Source organism: Macaca fascicularis, chromosome 12 (genome assembly GCF_037993035.2).
Source record: "Macaca fascicularis isolate 582-1 chromosome 12, T2T-MFA8v1.1".
NCBI classification, from domain to species: domain Eukaryota; kingdom Metazoa; phylum Chordata; class Mammalia; order Primates; family Cercopithecidae; genus Macaca; species Macaca fascicularis.
The window spans coordinates 79,491,072-79,512,290 of NC_088386.1; the positions used below are offsets into that span (position 1 = coordinate 79,491,072).

At 33.0% G+C, this 21,219-nt stretch overlaps 1 non-coding gene across 1 annotated transcript; it reads right to left on the bottom strand.

Annotated features, from left to right (window-relative positions):
- Positions 1 to 5,935: 5,935 nt before the first annotated feature.
- On the bottom strand, positions 5,936 to 6,039 carry LOC123568194 (small nucleolar RNA U13). The gene has a single exon (XR_006691411.1). It is a non-coding gene; the product is annotated as a small nucleolar RNA U13 (small nucleolar RNA).
- Between the last annotated feature and the right edge of the window lie 15,180 nt (positions 6,040 to 21,219).

Sequence of the window (21,219 nt, forward strand, 5' to 3'; positions counted from 1 at the left end):
ATTATGAAAAAGACAAATAACAAATGCTAATAAGAAGGTGGAGAAAAGAAAACCCTAGTACAATGTTGGTGGGAATGTACATTAGTACAGTCATTGTGGAACATAATGTGTGAAGGTTTCTTAAAAAATTAAAAATAATTTTATGCAAACTGGATTTCATGCAATCAGTAATTCCCCTACTGGGTATTTATTCAAAGGAAAAGGAATCAGTGTATCAGAAATACCTGCATCTCCATGTTTACTGAAGCACTATTTACAATAGCTAAGAGATGGAATTAACCTACAACTTCATCAACAGAATAATGAATGAAGAAAATATATGTATACACAAGGAAATACTCTTCTTCCATTAAAAATAAAATAAAATCAAGTCATTTGCAAAAACATGTATGGAACTGTAGAACATTATGTAAAGTGAAATAAGCCAGGCACAGACAAATATTTCATGTTCCGATTCATATATGGAAGCTAAAAAATTTGACCTATTGGAGTAGAGTAGAATGATAGTTACCAGAGGCTAGGAAGGGTTGAGGAGGGGATAAAGAGGGATTGGTTGATGGGTAAACACATACAGTTAGATGGGAGGAATAAATAATATTGTTCGATAGCCCAGTAGTGTAACTATAGCTAACAATAACTTATTGTATATTTAAAAATAGCTAAAAGAGAAGATTTAGAAGTTCCCAACACAATGAAATGATAAATGTTTGAAGAGATGGATACCCTAAATAATCTGCTTTGTAATTACATATTGGTTAATGTATAAAAATATCAAACCTATCCCTTAAATATGGACAATTATGTATACAATTAAAAAAATAAAAAATGTTTTATTCATTTTATTTAGAGATAGGGTCTTGCTTTGTTGCCCAGAATGGAGCACAGTGGTATAATCATAACTCATTGCAGCCTCAAACTACTGGGCTCAAGTGATCCTCCTGCCTCAGATCCCAAGTACCTGGGATTACAGTCCCAGCTAATTAAATTTGTGTGTGTGTGTGTGTGGAGTTGGGGATCTTGTTCTGTTGCCCAGGCTGGTCTCAGTCTCCTGGCCTCAAGCGATCCGCCCACCTCAGCAGCCCAGAGTGTTGGGATTACAGGCATGAGCCATCATGCCCAAACAAAAATGTTTTCCCAGTAGTCTTCAAAGTTTAGCAAAAATATTATTTTTCATTATTATAAATTATTTATAAAGATAGACTCTATTTTGCACATTATTAAGTGCTTGCTTTATCTCCCTTGACAACTTGTTTCATTTAGCATTACAAATGAATTTTTCAGTTTTGTGTGATATTTATTTTTATCGTCACTAATTACCTACTTTTATTAATAAAGTACTTGCCTCAATTGTAGAGCAAGTCTTCTAGAATAATTGAATATTTATCCTGTAAACCTTACCATACTTTTAAAAAATCAGTTTAATTAAATAATGATTAAGGAAATAAAAGAAAAATATTTTTAAACCTGAATTTTTTAAGTAGTTCAAAAGTTTGGAGGTAATTACAATCTACAAGATAAAGAAATGTGACAAGGTAAAGACCAATAATGCCTTAAACATGTCTGAAGTACAACATCAAAGTTAATGGTTCAAGGAATCCTGAACTAACGAGGAATGGTCATTTTATTGGACAAAGGTAAAATATATTTATAGAAACAGAGTAATTTTAAAAATGGTACTTATTAATTAGAATATTATAATAAAGAAACTAAATAAAAACTGAGATTTTGGAAGTTTTGTAACTACATAAAATTGTCATTATATATTACAATATAGGTACTTCTAATTTGCAACTCAGAACATCTTAATATTTTGTTCAGAAACTAGAAGATAGTTAAAATGTTGAAGTCAGGTCTATCAGATGTAGCAGCGAACATACATCATCAGCTAAGGGCCATGAAGCCGTCCTGATATCTTTTCCAAGTAGTAAGCTAACATTCCTCAAGGGGATTCTTTTCAAAGAACAGCCATAATGTAGGCAATTCTTGCTAATTTAATGACCATCTACAAGCTGTATTAAGAGTATAATAATAAGGATGTCTTGAAGATGCCATTGTCATAAAAATACAGGTGTCTGTACATGAGACCTTTAATAAAACCTTTATTTTCTGTGAATGGCTTACTGATTTGCAAATTAGCTGTATTAAAAGTAATAATAGATGATATATTTTTAAAAATACATAAATTGCTACAAATCAGTGAAACTGACTGTACATTAGAAGGCCTTTGTCATATAGAACATATAATAACTAACATATGTTACTTAGTGTTTGCTTTTGCTTTGCCCCTCCACTCACCTACACAAGTCTGCTGCATTGCCAGTTCTTCCTTTGTTAAGAGCCTTCCCATACCATAGAGAGCTGGGCTGTGAAAGCTAAGGTGGGCTCTTGACTACAGATGCTGGCAATCAGAATCAGGACTCTAAAGGTACAGGAATTATACATATTTAAAAAAAAAAAAACAGGAGGGAAAATACTTGGAATTTTCCCAACTCATATTACAATCAAATACTGGAAAAAGAAGAGCTCAATTTTAAAAATTTTAAGATTTTAAACAAATATGTCATATATAATACATATATAATATATATGTATTTAAGTATGTAATATATATTTTATATATAAATATGCAATACCTATTAAATAAATATGTAACATGTCTTTTATATATATATATTTATGGTAATTAACCTATTTCTACTTTAATCTCATATACGACATGCTGTGTCAGAGAAGAAATGCATCTTTCAGATAAAATTCACCAGACCAAAAATAGCCAAGTCCACACCCAGAGAAAGGAATGGTAGACATAAAAATTCTGGTTCAAGAGTTAGATTTAGTGCTCTGATGGAAACAGGAATTTGCCTCCCTAAAAGGGTAGATTATGTATTTATATATAATCTATTAATTAATTAATATATTATTAATATAATATAAAGTTTAGTATAATATATAACATAATATTGGTGTTAATATAATTAATATAGAGATTAGATATCAATTTATATAAATATATTTTATACATTGAATATATAATATGAAATATATTTTAAATTTTTATTTTAATCATTTGTCAACATTTTATCATGAACTTTATGTGATGTTTAGTGTTCTTTTGCACATTAGAAGTTGGTGTCTAAACCCACCACCCCATCTCTCTTCATTCTAGTTTTATTAATATTTTGCCAAAAAATCTAAGCTGTGCTATGCAAACTCTGATCCTGGACATAACCAGCATCCTGAATAGACACATGCCTATACCATTTGCCTGGCATTATATTCTGAATTTGTATATGATTTAATCAAACAGCATTCATGGATTTTGGCAGGAACATGAGACTCCTGAGTCAGAGGTTAAGAATTTTATTACTCATGGCCCAGAATATAATACAAGCATCAGTATACCCTTATCCATTTATTTTACTGTTATTTTAGGAGGTAATGTAGGTAGTCTCACATAGATATCTACACACATATACACAGTAGGATATGTGATTGGGAACCTAGAGTTTAAGAACCTGAATCTTTTTTACTAGGCAATAAGCATTCCTGCACTTTGCTCTGAAGAGAAATGTTATTTCTATTTTCCAGTGCAGAAACTGCTCAGGAATATAGCAGTTAGTGCCTCACTTGGAAGACATGTAGAAATTCAAGAAGTTCTTGGAAAGTTGTTCCCCACCAAGATGAAGAATATATCATTATTTGAAAAAAATATTAAATCCTTGCCAACTTCCTTCCTGTTTCATCGCCATGACCAACCCCCTTCAACTTTTCCATGAACTTCAATGAACAGATTAAGATAAAATGTATTCAGCCAAATAGGCATTACAATGTTATGTGTAAGATTTTGTAGAAATTTCAAAAAAATTGAAAAAATTTGTAACAGGGTTCAAGAAAAATATGGCTGTTATGAAAACACTATAATATTTCTGCTGCTAATGTGATGAAAAACTGCTGGCCAGGGATTCTAGAAGATACACAATTGGTAAAATGTTAACACTTAAAGTTGACTAGTGGTTAGTTGCTAAAATTTATTTTTTAATTGTATGAAATAACATCAATAGAACTACATTTATACATTAATGTTTACTTAAGTAAATATCTTAAAATCTCTCATAATTTCTTCCTATATGTTTAATACTCTAAAACTTAAGTATTCATGCCAAAATTAGAAGTAATGTGCCCATATTTTAAGGGTTGTCATTTGTTTTGTTTTGAAAATTAGAGAAAGTTACTTAATGAATTGTCTACATTATATAAGAAACAAAACAGCACATTGAAAACATTAAAAAGTTAGGTGGTTCAAAACTTAATCCAATATTTATAACAAAGTTATTCTTAATTTTGGTGAGAAAAACATACTTTTGAATAAGTTCCTCATAGTAATTTGACCATTCTACCATAATAGAACCATTATATTATCATTTTTCTTATTCAGTTTTTTAAGGATTTGAAAGCAGTAGCATTAAAATTGAACTGAACTATCATGAAAAATCCTGATGATAATCACAGAAAAATATAATCATACATAGTAGTAAGTAAATGTTTGGGGTTTCTGCATCTCTGAACTCGTATCAATGAAAGTAAATTAGAAATTAAAGATGTTATTTAAACTTGTTAAATAAGTTGGTATGAAAACACAAGCTCTTAAAAACTCTAAAATTTGACATAATATTTTTATACTTTTGAGAGAAAGCAATTGATGCAAAAGCAAGGGCCAAAAGAGAATCAAGCATAATATCATTATTATTAGGCTGCCTCTAAAATAGTCTTCATTAACAAGACAAAATTACAAAATTGGATTTACTTTGTTTCAACAAGTTCTGCCATGAGATAAAGGTATTTTCATTGTTTTGAAGTGTCTTTTCTATCAGTTTACATTAAGTTATCTGAGAAGCTTCAATTACTGAGAAAAAATTGAAGAATGGGAATTAAAAGAAAATTCTACCATATTTTGGCTCTTGTGTCACACACCAACTCATGCACACTCTCCATTCCATATACCGGGTAATCTACCCTTTTAGAGAGACAAATCCCTAATTCCATCAGAGCACTAAATCTAACTCATGAACCAGAATTTCTGTGTTTATCATCCCATTCTTTGGGTGTAGATTAGGTTATTATTGACCCGGTAAATTTTAAGCTAAAAGACACATTTCTTCTCTGACACAGCCAATAGTGTGTGAGAGTGAAGTAGGACTAAGTTAACAACCATAAAAAATCGTATTTGAAAAAGGACAATGAGAAACACATGGGTTTACTGGTGTGTAATTATCATAACCCAATACCGGGAATAATAAAGATCATCTACTCTGAGAGTGGGATAAGTTTCTTCATTAGCCCATCCAGTAAATATTTATTTTGCTTTACAAAAGAAGCTCGTTTCTCGTTTCTCTCCCCATTCTTGGTTCTGAAGTTTAAGAGATTTGATCTTAATCATTTTTTTATTGTTTATTTTTTTCCATGTCCAAACTGAAGTAGTTCATATTCAAGACTCCCCAAGATCCAAGAAAGTCACTGATGCTACAGCTATTTTCTTCACATTTCATATAGGAAGAAAGAGTAAAATTGGGAATTCCAGCGAAGTGACATCTGCTTACATCTGTCGGCCATCTCTAGCTGCCAAGGAAGCTGAAAAATATAGGGTCTTTTTTTGGCCAAGTATGTTGTTTATCAGCACAAAATTATGGTGCTGCAAGAAAGATTGAATGGAAACATAAATATTGGCACGGTAACTAGTAATCTATGAAACAAAGCATAACATCAAATTAATCCTCTTTCTGCAACTGTGGTGTTCTCTTGCCATTTCCTGGTGAAGCCTTGATAGCACCATCAACTCAATGAGCAACAGAAATCTGACAGTAATTTTTGATGTGTATTTTTCTCTCTCACCCCATATCCAATCATGAAAATATTTTCAGAAATCTCTCTCTTTTTATGTCAGCCAGACAATGTGCTGATAGCATAAAAAGGTTTGAAGAAGGCATATCTCACACATGAGTCTGAAAACCTAATCATCACACTTGTAAACTACAAAAAGATGATCTCTCAGGACGCTTAACTACCTTCAACCTGCGTCCTTTAACTGCATGACACTGTAGCTCCAGCTACACGTGTTTTTCCTTGCACTTTCAATCCAAAACATTAAAGCCTATTAGATGTATTCATGGTCAGTTTCTCATTAGTTTCTTGATCCTTTGCAATCTGTTTTCTATTGCTTTTCTCCAATCTGAACATCCTTTAAAAAGGTATTCAAGGACATCGACTTGCTAAATCAAGTAAAACTTCTAATTTTCATTTTATTCATCCTCACTGAAGCTTAAGGCTCTTTTGCTCACCTCCACCATCTTGAACCTCTTTTATTCTTTTAACTCCACTTTTACCATCCATTCTTTCTTCCTTCCTATAACTTTATTGGAACTCCTCTTTCTCTTCTATGTCAATTAACTCTCTTGTATTTAGGATACTATTTATTATTATTGCCTTAGAAACCATAAATAACCATCTCTCTCCTTTATATTTGACCACTTTATATAAAATAGGTTAATCCCAACAATATTCAGATATGCTATATTAAGCAGAGTGGCTCTCAAAAGATGCCCATGCCCTGATCCCTAGAATGTATGTGTACATTAGATGAACTAGAATGGATTTTCCAATATAAATAAGGTTATAGATCTTAAAATAAGATGATTATATTGTATATCTGGTTGGCCCAGTCTAACCACATAAATCCTTAAAGGAAAGGAAGGAGTGTAGTGGAAGAAAACGATGGAGTTTAGAAGTGTAAGAGAGACTTGACCTGGCCAACCTGGAAGGGCTAAATGGAAAGCATGCAAAGAAATGGAGACAACTCCTGGGAGCAAAGATTTGCTCCCAGCTGACAGACAGAAAGGAATTGAGAACCTGAGTCCTACAACCTCAAGGAACAAAATTCAGCCAATACCCTGAATATGCTGAGAAGTGGATATTTCCTTAGAGGCTCCAGCGGGGAAAGCAGCCTTGCAAAAACTTAATTTCTGCCTCTCAGAGTTTTGACCGACAGATACTATGTAATAATAAATTTACGTTGCTTCGAGCTACTCAGTTTGTGGTAATTTGTCATGGCAATAATATAAAATTAATACCCACGCAAAATACCTTATCATCTTAACACAAATAAAGGAAATTCTGGGAATTTGGAGCCTGAACATGGCTCTCCTCCACTCCTCAGCCAGACTTAGGTTATTTGCCTCTCCTGAGCCCGGTGGCTGCTGACACTTGCAGGCTCTTAGGAGGGACTAGGCCTCGAGATTTGTGGAGGTCCCTTTAAAGAGTGATGTGGGGGACAAGAAATTTCCTGCAATAAGGCCAATAAGTCCAGAGGCCTTAATGGAAGAAAGAACCTCCTGCCAGGAGCTGTTTGTGGGGGAATTAGCGAAATCTGGGCATCATGCCATAGCCTTTTGAGAGTGCCGGAATGCCAGAAAGATACTAAAAGTGCAAGCTGGGTCTCTTCAAAATGCCAAGGGGAAAAAAGCATGTTTGTCTTCTTTACATATCAAATAGGAAACTATACAAAGACCCACAAGCGGAAAGATCTACTGCAAGGGCCTTAAGCAGAAGTGAACACTTTGCCCTTAGTTCACAGATGCACAGTGTGCCCAGTCCTTTTGATTTTGTCTAACATTTAGACATGAGTCCCAATATATCCAATAAATCAGTGCATAAATGAATGCATAAAAGTGCATAAATAAACACATAAAAATCTACTCTTTGGATAGTCTTCCCCACATAGATAAAAAGGCTCAGATTGAATAATCAAAACACATACCCATTTTCAGAATTAGTAGGGAGAAGTGACCAAATCTTGGATTTAAAAACAAACAAACAAAACAAACAAACAAAAAAACAAAAAAAACAAAACCCAAACACTCAAGCACTTGAAAGTTATTTATTTTTAATTTTTATTTATTTATTATTTATTTTAGAAACAGGGTTTTCTTTTTCACCCAGGCTGGAGTGCAGTGGCATGATTTTGGCTCACTGTATCTTCAACCTCCTGGGCTCAAGTGAGCCTCCTGCCTCAGCCCTCTGAATAGCTAGGATGACAGATGCATGGCACCATGCCTGGCTATTTTTTAGTTTTTAGTTTTTTGTAGAGATGGGGTCTTGCCATATTGCCTAGGTTGGTCTTGAACTCTTGGCTTTAAGCAATCCTCCTGTCTCGGCCTCCAAAAGTATTGGGATTAAGGGTGTGAGACATTGCACCTGGCCAAAAGTTCTAACTGCAACATTATAAAGTGCTCTGGGAGCATGGCAGCACACGAGTCAAATTCAGAAAATTCAGTTTATGAATTAAAGGGGAGGATGATCAGGACTGAATGCTGAATTAAATAATACAGAAGATCGGATGCAAGAGATATCTCAAAGAACATACACGTAAAGTAAAAAGCTGTAAGACTTGTACAATAGATCCACGAGGCTGAATGTGACTAATACGTTCTGATGGAGAAAAGGGAACAGGAGGAAGAGTAAGCAAACACAAGAAAATTTCTTTGAGCTGGGAAGAGGTCTGAATTTGCAGGTCTAAAGCTTCACATATGTTATAGGCTGCATTAAAAAGAAAAAGATAACAGAAACCTAACTATAGTGACTTAGACAAGTACAGTGTTTATTTTTCTCACTTTGGAAGATGTCAGAGTTTAATCCAGGCCTGGAATGGTGATGCAACCGTGTCATGGGGTATCCAGAATCTTTCTACCTTTCATCTCTCTATCCTTAGTATGTGTCATTTGTCTTCATGCTCCTAAGATGCACTGACCGCATCAGAACTTCCTACCAATAGTGAATAGTGAATGCCAAGAGCTTTCACCACATAAAGTTTTATCTTTAAAATGGGAAGTAGAATATTCTACTAAGACCACATTTACTTCATAATTGTTAGATTAATAAATACTGTTTGTAAATATTCATAGTACTGCCTGCAATAAATAACATAAAACCTGAAATCTCAATAATTTATATCAAAAAACCTTTATTTCTCACTGATATTAACTGTTTGTGTCTGTTTATTTGCTATACATTTCTTGTTCACTTGGTATCAGGCAAGAAGACCAAACCATATTTGGTTTTTAACCAAATGCTGTATCTGAGGCAGAGAGAAAAGATCAGGTGTTGGAAACTTCCAGTGTTCCTTAAAGCTTCTGCTTAGACATAACATACATCACTCATGTTCACAGTCTGTGGATCAAGGCAAGTCACATGGACATGCCTGACAATTAAGAAATAAGTATATTTTGACTGAAAGAAGTTGCTCTCTGTCACATTGCAATGCATACAGATGTCTAATCCTCTCAGAGGAAATGAGATAAACATTTGGAAAATAATTTTTCCCCATCAGTATAAATCAGTAATTAGAAGACAATTTAGTACCGTAAATCATACGATGAGCTTTGAGGTCAAACAGACTTGATTCAATCCTGGCTCTGTTGATTACATGTTGTTTCTAAGACTTCGAGTTTTCACTGGCAAAATACATTAATATCTATGATAAATGCTCTATTATAAAACATTTATGCCTTAAATTCCTTTGAAAATGACTGGCACATAGTTACTACCTAACAATTTCTTATCATATCTTAGACCATATAAACGTAATCTTATTTTTCAAAGGTAATATCAACCAACTTGCTGATAAGTTTGTGATAAATATATACATAAACACAATAATTATCTGGATTTTCATGGTACGTATCATTTAGACAGAAAAGGCTAAAGCTTTGGCATTTGTATGGGGGATTAGATGTTAAATAAACTAAATAGTAGTGTAAACAAGTCATGTTAAATTAAAAAAGCTGAGTATTTTATGCACTCATGTTTGGCCTTATACAACTGTATATATTTTATGAATTTTCATGAAATGACTTTATTTCGAGAATGTAAAGATTGATTGCTATTTTTAAGATTGTGAACAATCAATTAAATATACATACACATATCTAGTCATTCTCTGATCTTGCAGAAGATATCCAAAACATATTTATAAATTTAAGAATAAAAGGTACTATTGATTATTCAGGATTTCAACCCATTTATTCATCTCTATGGTAACAATCTTGTATAGTTTTCCAAATTACTTATAAACAACTATTGACAAAAATGAGATGAGATTAAGTTTTGTGGCTTCTGATTTGGAAAGGAACTAGGCTATTGATTTACACTCTTTTAAGTTTCTTTCTTTATTGATTAGTCCATTTTTCCTTAGCTCAATTTTTTGACGTGGTTTAATTGACAAGGAAGTTTCAAGAAAACATAATGAGATTAAATTAAATCTTTGTTTGGCAATCTTTTCATTATCTTTAATTTTGTACTCCCTGATACAGATTTTTTTTTATTCTCCTATTTTTGCAATGCATTAGACTCCCAAAAGCTTTCCCTATCCTTTATCAGTATTACGGTTTAAAATTCCAGATGTATGCAGTACTAAGTAACTATTTAAGGATATTTAGCTCATCATATCGGCACTGAAGCAAAATATGGCATTTTTTTCTGAAAATGCAAATATTTTGACTATTTAGAGACTAACTTGTGCATGTGTTTATAATATACATTATAGACACTTTAAAAAAATTATTTTGGCACAACAAAGCAGATGTCACATTCTAATGACTGTCCCAAGGATCACAAGGTAGCTATTGCATTTGACTATTAAGCGCATTTTTAAATCCCATTTTCTCTCTTCTAATCAGAGATCCAGCCCTCTGACTATATGTATAGATGTGTGTTTTAGATTCAGACACTTGCAATATCTCATTCTCTGGAAAATAATGAATGCTCTAGAGGTAGGCCTCAGACTCAAGCAAGACCAGAGTCTGTTTCTCTAGGATTGCTATGTAGACATTGGAAAAAGAAACTCTATTTCTGCCATGCTAAGAGATGTGTATCTGAAACCTTTGGTAGCTGACTAGATCCTGGTTCCAGTCTTGAGGCTCTGGAACTTGCAGCACTTACTTAGATCTTGTAGCTACCATGAGATCCTACCAATCAAGAGAACCAATGTATTTCTCTTTATTACATATGTTAAACAAGTCTCTGTCATTTGTAGCCAACATGGTCATTTTTAAAGTAAATACTAGGAGTTCTTACTTTGATAAATTTTTAATTAAATGCAAGTTTCCAGAACATTAAGAACCTTTCATGCCCTTGGTAAATTGAGAGTGATTGTCTCAAAGAAATGGTTCAGGTCAAGAAAAGATGAGTTGATGTTACATGACTCTGTTGTGTTTTACATTGCAAGTGGAGAGGAAGGGAGGCTGCACCTGCATAGTTTCTGAACTTGTTAAAAATATTTTATTTTTCAACCAGAAAGAAGAAAAGTAATACAGTAAATCTGTGTCATAAATTTACTTATATTGACTCAAATACACCTGTCTCTCTGCTCCTTCTTCATATTCAACAATAAATAAGAGAAAGGGAAGGAGGGAGGGAAGGATGAAGAAAGAGAAGATCTTTGTTATTTGTGTGTGAGGCCAAGTAAAATCAAATTCAGAGAGATGAAAGAATATGGTTAATAATGACAATTTTACAAATCTTGAACTTTTTATCCTACTATTATTTCTTTTCTATGTCCTCCCTTTTTGTTTATGTGATTAAAATATAATCTAATGCTTATTTAAAGACTTTACTATGCAAGGCTTTATTATCACTTAAACTGATGTTGCAACATTAAGATATTATAAAGGGCAATAATTCTGACTCCACCTTATGATTTCACTGTAGAATCTAAATCTTATGTAACTATGACTCCCTTACTTTGAAAGCTGTTTCAGCTTCCCAAGTCCATGTTAAAAGAAAGCATGGAGAAGTAAAGAAGTGGGAAGCAAAAAACACGGGAAAAAACATTAGGTTTTGACTGAGTTTAGACACATTTTTAAAAAGCATCGCAAACTCAGTGCCGAAAGCTCGGTGTGAGCTCTTATGTCCCAGAGTAGTAGAAAGACACCTTACAATGAATTCATTGAGGAATACTTAGTTATGATAAACCATTTTAGAGATTCATTATTAATTAATAAGTGTTCACATTAAAGAATAAATTGTTATCCTTGCCCTCAACATGTTTGTTTACCAGAGAATGGGATGAGTGAGTAGCTCTTTTAGGTGTTATACGCTCAAAAGTTTCCGATTAAAAACTTGTTCTGATATGTTAAAAAAAAAATAGCAGAAACAGGTTTGGATAAAGCTTCCAGTAAAATATAAAGACAGTAATAATCTAGTACATTGTTTAACATATTACAGAAAATTTCAAACACTCACTAGAGAAGATAGTAAAACAAACCCTTATGACAACATCATACAACTTCAACAATTATGTGCCTTGAGCCAGGAAAAGGAGAGAGTCAGAAAAATACAGCATCTAACAATTAGGAAGTGTGGTTGGTGTTTTGAACAGAAAGAATAAAACCAAGATTTGACCCCATGATCAGTTCTAGTAGACTTAATGAGAATCATAATAACTAGAGACTGTTTGATCCACATTCAGGACTATTCTTGAGCCAGATAAAGAGTTAAGATCAAGATAAGACTAGAGACTGACCAGGTTTTTAGGCATGATGCTCTATGCTATGGAAAATAGTCAATCAACCATTTAAGACTAAGTGATCTAATTCATATTATTTTGTAACTCTGACTTTAGATGCAAACCATTTCATAGTGAAAGTAACCAGCAGGGAAGAGAGTAAACCAGAAATAGCAACAGGAACTCGGAGAACACCAGTTATTAATTACAGCATATCATAGGAAAGGGATCAGAACAGTAAAAGTTAGAATATCATTTCCATGTTTTTTTTTTCTTTAGTATTCTTTCAGACTTTTTCTTTCTTTTTTTATTCAAGCTTGAATTGCAATTTTGATTTGTATTAGAGAATCTGGGCTATAAAAAGATTTTGCTTAAACTCATTAAACTGTAAAACTGCTTGTATGCTTCTATCTTTGCCAATTTTCTATCTGAAGGACTAAAAGGCATGTTTTTTAGTTATGAAAAATTAGTAAGATTACGGATTGGAATTTGGGCACATCGTTCTTTGACTTAGAAAGAGTCTGCGAATGGCATCAAAATGAAGAATAAATGCCTACCCTAAGGCTTTCTCTGTTCAATACTTCTTGCTCATGACTGTTCTGTTCAAGTTGTAGAATAATAAAGCTTAGAGAATGTTCTGCTTTGAGTAAGCTATGATTCCATAAACAGCTTTATATTGGTATAAAGACACAACCAGGAATTAAATGTACTTAGCCCCCTTGATAGTCCTTTGCTAAATTAGATCTTTTTGTCATTTCTATATTTTATGTTATAATTTAAAAATAATAATGTTTTACCATTTATTAAGGACCTGTATACATACCTAGGCCAGGCACTATTCCAAATGATTTATATTTAATAATTGATTCTTATTCACACCAATCCTTTCAGAAGTAAAACATTATTAGTTTCCTTCTTTGTATTGATAATGAAAGATTTCTGAGGCACAGAAATGTTAAGTAGTTTCCCCAGAGCACAGAATTAGTAAGTAAGTAGCTGAGCACGGATTCAAATTCAGCAAGTCTGTTTCCAGACCCTAATCATTAACCTAGACAAAGAAAAAGCAGCAACATAAAAATAAACAGACAATCAAAAGTTTAAAACGCTTTTTTTAGTTGGTAGATGTTTGTAAATACATCCACTGGCTTCTATTGTTCCCAAATTCAAAGTAGTAAGAAAGGGAGCCAACATTTGCAAATGCAAACATGTATGGCCTTTTCCATTTCAGTGATGATTTCAACACTTTGTTTTAGGGTTTATACAAGATGATTTAAAAAAAAAAAAAAAAACTGTAAGGATAAGACTAGAAAGACAAAAAAAAAAAAAAAAGCATGGATTTAAATAAATAAAAATTCAAACAAATTTTTATTTAATTTCTTCAAAACACATAACTGTTTTTAGATTTTTGAGAACACTTTTTGGTGAAATAAAAGCCCTAGAATCAGAATCAGTGTAGAATATGTTAGCAGAAGGAAGGCAAAGGAAGACCTATACATTTGTATAGAATGGTGGCAGATGCATATGCTGTGCTGTACCTCTTGGGATTCACCAAGTCAGATGTGCTAGAGAATTGACAACCATTGTTCAGCAGTCATCAAACAGTAAGTTGACATGTAAGTATTCCAGCTCTCTCATCCTTCAAGTAGCATAACTTTAAGTTTGACATAATTTCCCAAATTTTTCATATAGGATTAAGTTTCAGTCACTCACAGTGATAGCTGGCTTGATGATATCCTCTTTTTATTTGCTTTTTTTTTTTTTTGGAATATTTATTGACATCTAACAAACTACTCCAAGTATTAGTGGCTTCACCACCATTTTACTGAATTTTTCTATTTTTATAAATTACACCTTTGGGCAAAGCCCAGCTGTACATTTCTTCGGAAACATATCACATCAACTGGGGACACTCAGTGGTATTCAGCTGGTGGCTGCGATGATATTGAGGATTCAAAATAATTTTGCTGATTTTGTTCACATTCCTAGTGCCTCTGTGAGGACACCTGGAAAACTGAGCCCAGCTGGATCTCCTTCCCCATGAACTATTAGGACCTTCCCACTTGGTCTCTCTAACAGCTAATTGGACTTCATACATGGCTGTTTACTGCCCTGATGTCAAGTGTTTCAAGAGACAGAAGGTGAAGCTGCCAGTCTCTTAAGGCTTTGACCTAGAAATTGGCATGGTGCCCCTCTGCCATATTCTATTTGTCAGAGAAATCATGACCCCATCTCCTTTTACCAGGGCATCATGCTCAATTGAAGGGGTAACCTCTCAATCTTAGGGGCTGAAAACTGTGTGGCCATCTCTAATCTGCCACACTCCTTTCTCCTTCCTCTCTTTCACTTGTTTCATCTCCTAGTGTTTTAAATTTGTGTAACTCAAAACCTACCTGCTCTAAATTTACTGTCTCAGTGTTTCTGGTGGAAACCAAACCAAGGAAAGGATATTTGTATTTGGCCAAAAGAAAGATTTTTATAGACAATTATTATTTTGATTCTTATTTATGGTGAAGTGGCTCTTACTGCTTCTTTCTCATTAAATAGATCATGAGTGAGAGATGTTAGCTGATTTGTCTAATAAACACTTGGGACTTGAACGAAGTTTTTCAAACCATAACTACAATGTTTTTGCCACTGTACCTAAGGATGAAATAAGGAGAATAAACCTGAAAAGAGTCATTTAGTTAAGGCTGCAAACACCAAGCAGTTGTTGACTTTATTTTTTAACTCACTTGATTCAATTCAATTTGAGAACTTTTAAAAAAACTGTTTCTTTTCTGACAATTCCTCGAATGATCCTATCAGTTAACATGGAGTCAAAGGGTTGGCTAATTTACTTACTCAAATACAGCATCCCTGATTCTTTGATTTTCCCAGGAAGTAGGAAAGAAGGAGGATTAACTTTTGCTGCACATTTCCACTATTTCAAGCACCGTGCTGTTCACATTCACTGCTCTTTTATTTAATCCTCACATCATAGGTAATATCCACATTTTTTAGATGAAGAAACGCTTCAACCTAGGGTAGCAAGAAGGGATTTTGATGCAGTCTTTCAGGCCACGGAGCCAGACAGATTCAACTATACTTTACTCTTCCCAATAAGAAGAAAATGCTTAGTGGCCATTTCCCTGTAGGGGAAGTGAATTGCAGGCCCTGGGAAACCATGAGATTCTTGTGCACTGCAACTAGTAGTTTTAGTACCCTGCTGGGGAAGTTGAAACAATTTTCTCCTGCATGATAGGTCCATAGATTTTATTATTATTTTTAAACAGCTCCTATTGAGGTGCAGTTTGACCTACTCCTGATATGATTGCGTTTCTGCTTCTCCATGTTTTCTGTGCCTGCCTTTATTCTTGACTGTCCAGTATTACAAATCAGAGGTTTTTATTTTCTAAGTATTCACAAGCTAGTTCTCCTTGCTCTTGCTCTCAAATTTATTATACTTCAAATGTCACTGTAGAATCTTAACACTCCAATTATGCAAAAAATGTGCAAAAAGAAGCCCCTTATACCCTTGCTAACACGATGTTATAAATTTTTAAAATTTGTTCCCAATATTATGGATTTTAAAAGTGGTATATTATTTTTTAAGTGGCATTTACCCGATTACAAATAAAACTAAACAACTTTTCTATCTCCCGATTTTCTTTCTTTTTAGAATTGAATTACTTTATTAATATTCTCAAATTAATTCAAAAACTTTCTATGTATATTAAAGATTTGTATTTTGAATGACATAAAAGTTGCAAATTTTTCTCATAATTTGTAGTTTGTCTTTTAATGCTGTTTACGGTACAGTTTGTCATTGAGATGCTTTGAATTTGTAGGAACTCAAGTTTAGTAGTATTTTCCTTTATGGGTTCTGGCTTTTCTATTTTATTTAAGAATACGTAACACAATGTAATAGAAATATTGTGTTAAATTTTTATTATTACATTTAAATATCTAGTCTTAGATGATGTATTTCTTCTAATATATAGCTAATTATATGTATACTCTATCTTTCCCAATAAAATCAAACTTTATTAAAAATTATATCCTTACTTTCTCTACACGCAAATATAATCCTATGTCCTTTATTCCATTTTTTTTTTTAAGAGAAATGGTCTCACTCTGTCACCCAGGCTGTAGTGCAGTGGCATAATCATAGTACACTGCAACCTAGAACTCCTGTGTTCAAGTGATCCTCCTGCCTCAGTTTTCCAACTAGCTGGGACTACAGACAGAGGCCAACATGCATGACTAATTTATTTTCATTTTTGGAGAGATAGATGGGGTCTCACTCTGTTATCCAGGCTGTTATTGAACTCCTGGGCTCAAGTGATCCCCCTGCTTAAGTTTTCCAAAGTGCTGGAATAACAGGTGTGCACCACCATACCTGGTCCCCTTTCTTTTTAATAGCAATATTTGCAGGTTTAAATTCCTCAATGCACTGCTTCTTCTGATCTCAGAAACTTTGATATTTTGTATTTTCTTATAATTTAGTTTTAAACATTTAAAAAGTTCCACTGTGGTGTCTAATTTGACCCAGGAGTTACTCATAATCATATGTTTTAATCTCCAAATGTTGAATTCCATTTGGTCAGAACAATTATTCTGTATGACTTTAATACTTTTAAATATGTTAAAGCTTGTTTTATGGCTCAGTATGTGCTTTATCTAGTTATGTACACTCATAAAAATTGTGTATTCTAAAAGTCAACCTCACAAAACAGTAGAATGGCTGAGGGGAGGCCATTACCAGGACCTCTGGGCAAGGAGAATTGGGGAGACGTTGATCAAAGGGTACAAAGTTTCAGTCACAAAATGAGTAAGTCCTAGAAATCTACAATACAACATAGTGCCTATAATCAAAAGTACTGTATTGCATGCATTAAGATTTGTTAATAGGGTAGTGCTTATGTTAAATGTTTTTACAACAACAACAAAAAGAAGGTAGAAAACATTTATAGGTGATTGTTATGTTTATGGCATTGCTTATGGTTTCACAGGTATATACCTCATGTTCATTAAAGTATGTACATTAAATATGTACAACTTTTGGTATGTCAATCATACTCAAAATCAAAAAGAGATTATTTTAAAAACTCACAAAATACAACAAGTACTAAGTGTAATAGTAGACTTATGTGTACATTTTAATAGTGTTTGTAGGAGAATATGTGCATTTAGTTTCAACTGTTTACATGCATAGAGAGTCATATATGGAATGATATATACCAAACTTTGATATTTGTTACATTTGAGAACATATAGAATTGAAGAAGAGAAAGAATATTTATATATTTATTTATTTATGTGCTGCCGCATTATTTTATCTTAATGCATTATTTTTGTACTTCAAATTTCAGTAAGTATAAAGCTAAGAACCCGATTATACTCATAAAAATTCAATAAAATAATCATGTGATTATATTATGCTGTTTTTTTCATTTTCATAGTTTCCTCTTTCTAGTTTTTGTAAATACGTGTTTCTAAATAAATCCCAGGTAAACCCAGACTTAGCCAATTTATATAAAGGTTTATATAAATAATATGAGGTGTTGAGAATAACAAGGAATCTGTAGAAGACCATGTTACCTAACAATAGTGTACATTGGGAAATACTGAAAATTCACATAGCCATATTTAAAGTAAAAGCAATATTTATTGAATTTTGAGCTTTTACATTTTTAAATTATTAGCTGCTGATAGTTTCCTAGATGTGATTTAGTATTTGTCCATAGTATTTGTGGAAGGTTTTTACAGTAACCTTCAACTGAATGCAAGTTTAATTTTGAAACATTCCTTATAGATACACAAACGTTCCATCACACTTGACTTAGTTTTGAATGTTACCCAGCCAACATTGGCATTCTGGCTGTTTTTGCAATTAACCTCTAGCCTATTGACAACAGCACTTTTAATTATTATATTCCATAGTTATGAAATAGGCTATGTCAACAGAAATAATAGGCTATTGATTCGAATAGCCATTTTAAATGCAATTGAAAATCCAATCGGTTTTTGTAAAACTACTGAATATTCATTTAGTATACTTTTGTGTGCCATTAATAACCGTCCTTGCTTCATCTTAGAAACGTTTGACAGTATGTTATTTAGTATTCATTAGATAACAAACAAAGGCCTACCATTTTGTTATTTCAACAAGACTTGAAAGAGATTGCCTTTATGGAATATCTTAAACATGTTTTTTGTTCTTTTTGATATAATTCATCAAATTATATTTGAAAGTGTCATCTGATGGTGGAAAATACGTCCACTTTAATGATTAAGATTCTCTATACTCAGTTTGACTCAATGGTTAGGGGATCATACATAAGGTTATTCAAGTTACTTCATGTGCTACATTGGTACATTTTAAATGAGTAATGTAGGAGGTGGCTGTTTGAAGATTAATGCTTTCTTTTATATCTCATCTAAGTTTGTTATATAATTGTTAAAGTAAGGCATCTGATCACATTTTACTTAAAAAGAAGTATTTCTAAATTCAATGACTACTTTAAGAAATTAAAATTTTCAATGTATTGTTTTAGGCAATTGATATCTCTAAACAACATTTTTTGAGAGCTTGTTATGTATTAAAATTTGTGTTAAGCTCTTATAGATTATTTTATTTAATAATAGTTTAAATCTTTTAATTGTAGTAACTAAAAATATGCAGATATTTTTTCTCTTCAATGACTTTAAGTAAATATACATGCTAGTTATAAAAGTCATGTTATTAAACGAAGTATTATTTTAAAGAGTGGCAAACAAAATATACGTTTAGTTATTTGTGACAGTGGAACTGAACCAGATTCAATTTCTTCCTTTCTGTATATTAAAGTCCAGAACATATGACATTTCTCATCCATCTATTTCTCAGACTTTATCCAATAAATATTTTTTTTGCCCTATTATGGCATTTGCAGGCACTGTTTAAATGAAGATGAATTACAATCTATGATCTGAAGGAGCTTATATCCAGTAATATAAATAAAACATTACAATTTATTTTGAGAAATGATATAACAGTAGTATGTGCATGATCACAAAGGAAGGAATAACAATGCGGTATGACCATGTGCAACTATAGTCATTTGTAGTGAATGAATACCTGGGTAAAGAACAGGACAAAAAGGAATATAGACAATGCCACATTGTATGCCAGAACTCAAAGCATGGAGAATTTCTAGCAATTCCATGTGCACCTGTGTATCAGATTCAAGAGCAGGAGCAGCAGACAAAGACTTAGGTTTAATAAATAAAAAGGGTGAGATCCAGAAATGCTCTGAACCTAGGAACTTAGATTTATCTTGTAGTTGTTAAGGAGTTTGAGTGTTCTGCAGTAGTTAAGTGGATGAGCTTTTAGTTTGAAATACATAATTCCAGAAGTTTAATGCATATTAAAGAGGACTGAGAATGGAAACAAGGGGAAAAATAGGACAAAATTTTAGTTGCCCAGATGAGATTAATGAGGTCTGCTATGAAGACTATGTTAATTCACAGAAAGGGATGGGATAAAGAGACACGGGAAGGTAGTGTAAAGTGAGTTTGGTCATAAATAAGATAGAAAAATGGAGTACAAGTGTATGAGCTACAGGGGAAAATCTAAGACAGTTCTTAGGTTTCAAGACTGGGTGCAATTATGCCACATTAAAATGGCAGATGTTGATATCTCATAAATGACATAGGAAATTCAAGAGATGGTTGGAGGATGAAATGAACTTATATTTGGACATGTTAAATTTGAGAGGCTTATGTGAAATAGCAAAAAGATATAGAAAAATAGGAATTTAATCTTGGAATTGAAGACTGATGTGAGTGCATATCTAGATATAGAGGTCATTGAAATATAAGTGATTATTGATAGAAATGTGAGCTCAATTCTCTTGGATGTGTAATAGAGAGGAGATGTAATAACAATGCAGTCATAGCTTTTAATAGACAGGTACAGGGAGTGGAGCCATTGGTAAAGAGTGCTTCATAAAGGTGTGATAAGATCCATGAGCAACACCCGTCCTAGAAATCAATGGGAAGGAAAGTTTCAAATGAGAGGCAGAAGAGCACAGTGAATGAGAATGTGCATCCTAGTAACAAAGAGTTTTATCTCCAATTTCAATTCCCTACCATTGTGATCTTGGGCAAGACTTCATGGAGAGTGATTTTCTCTCTCTGAGTTTCATTTCCTCAGCTGTAAAATTGGAATAATAAAGGTTTCTATCCTTTATAATTGTTTTAAGGATTCATAATATAAAGCACAATGCCCAACATAAGTAACCTAGAAAAACTTCTCAATATTATTTTTAGGAAGAAGTAGTTAATTATTCCAAAATTTCGAACAGGAAAATGAGAGAAGTCTCCATCTAATTTGGCATGCAAGTGGCAATAGGTAGTTATCGTATACTGTGTTTTCAATGACAAAACTCATAATGTAAGATGAAATACAAAATGTGGATCATAGAAATTCATTCTGTTTTATTTTTTTCAAGAGTGGAGGCTAATTCTGCTCACTGTAGATTGTCAGAGATGCAAAGGTCTCTTGCTGTTAACATGAAGATGCAAGAACTTAGGGAGAAAGCACCAGTACCTGAACAGAGAACATTGTCAATATGAATAACCATCCTAAACCATCTAAAGGCCTGTATGAATATATTGATATGGTTTTGATGTAGGAATAACTG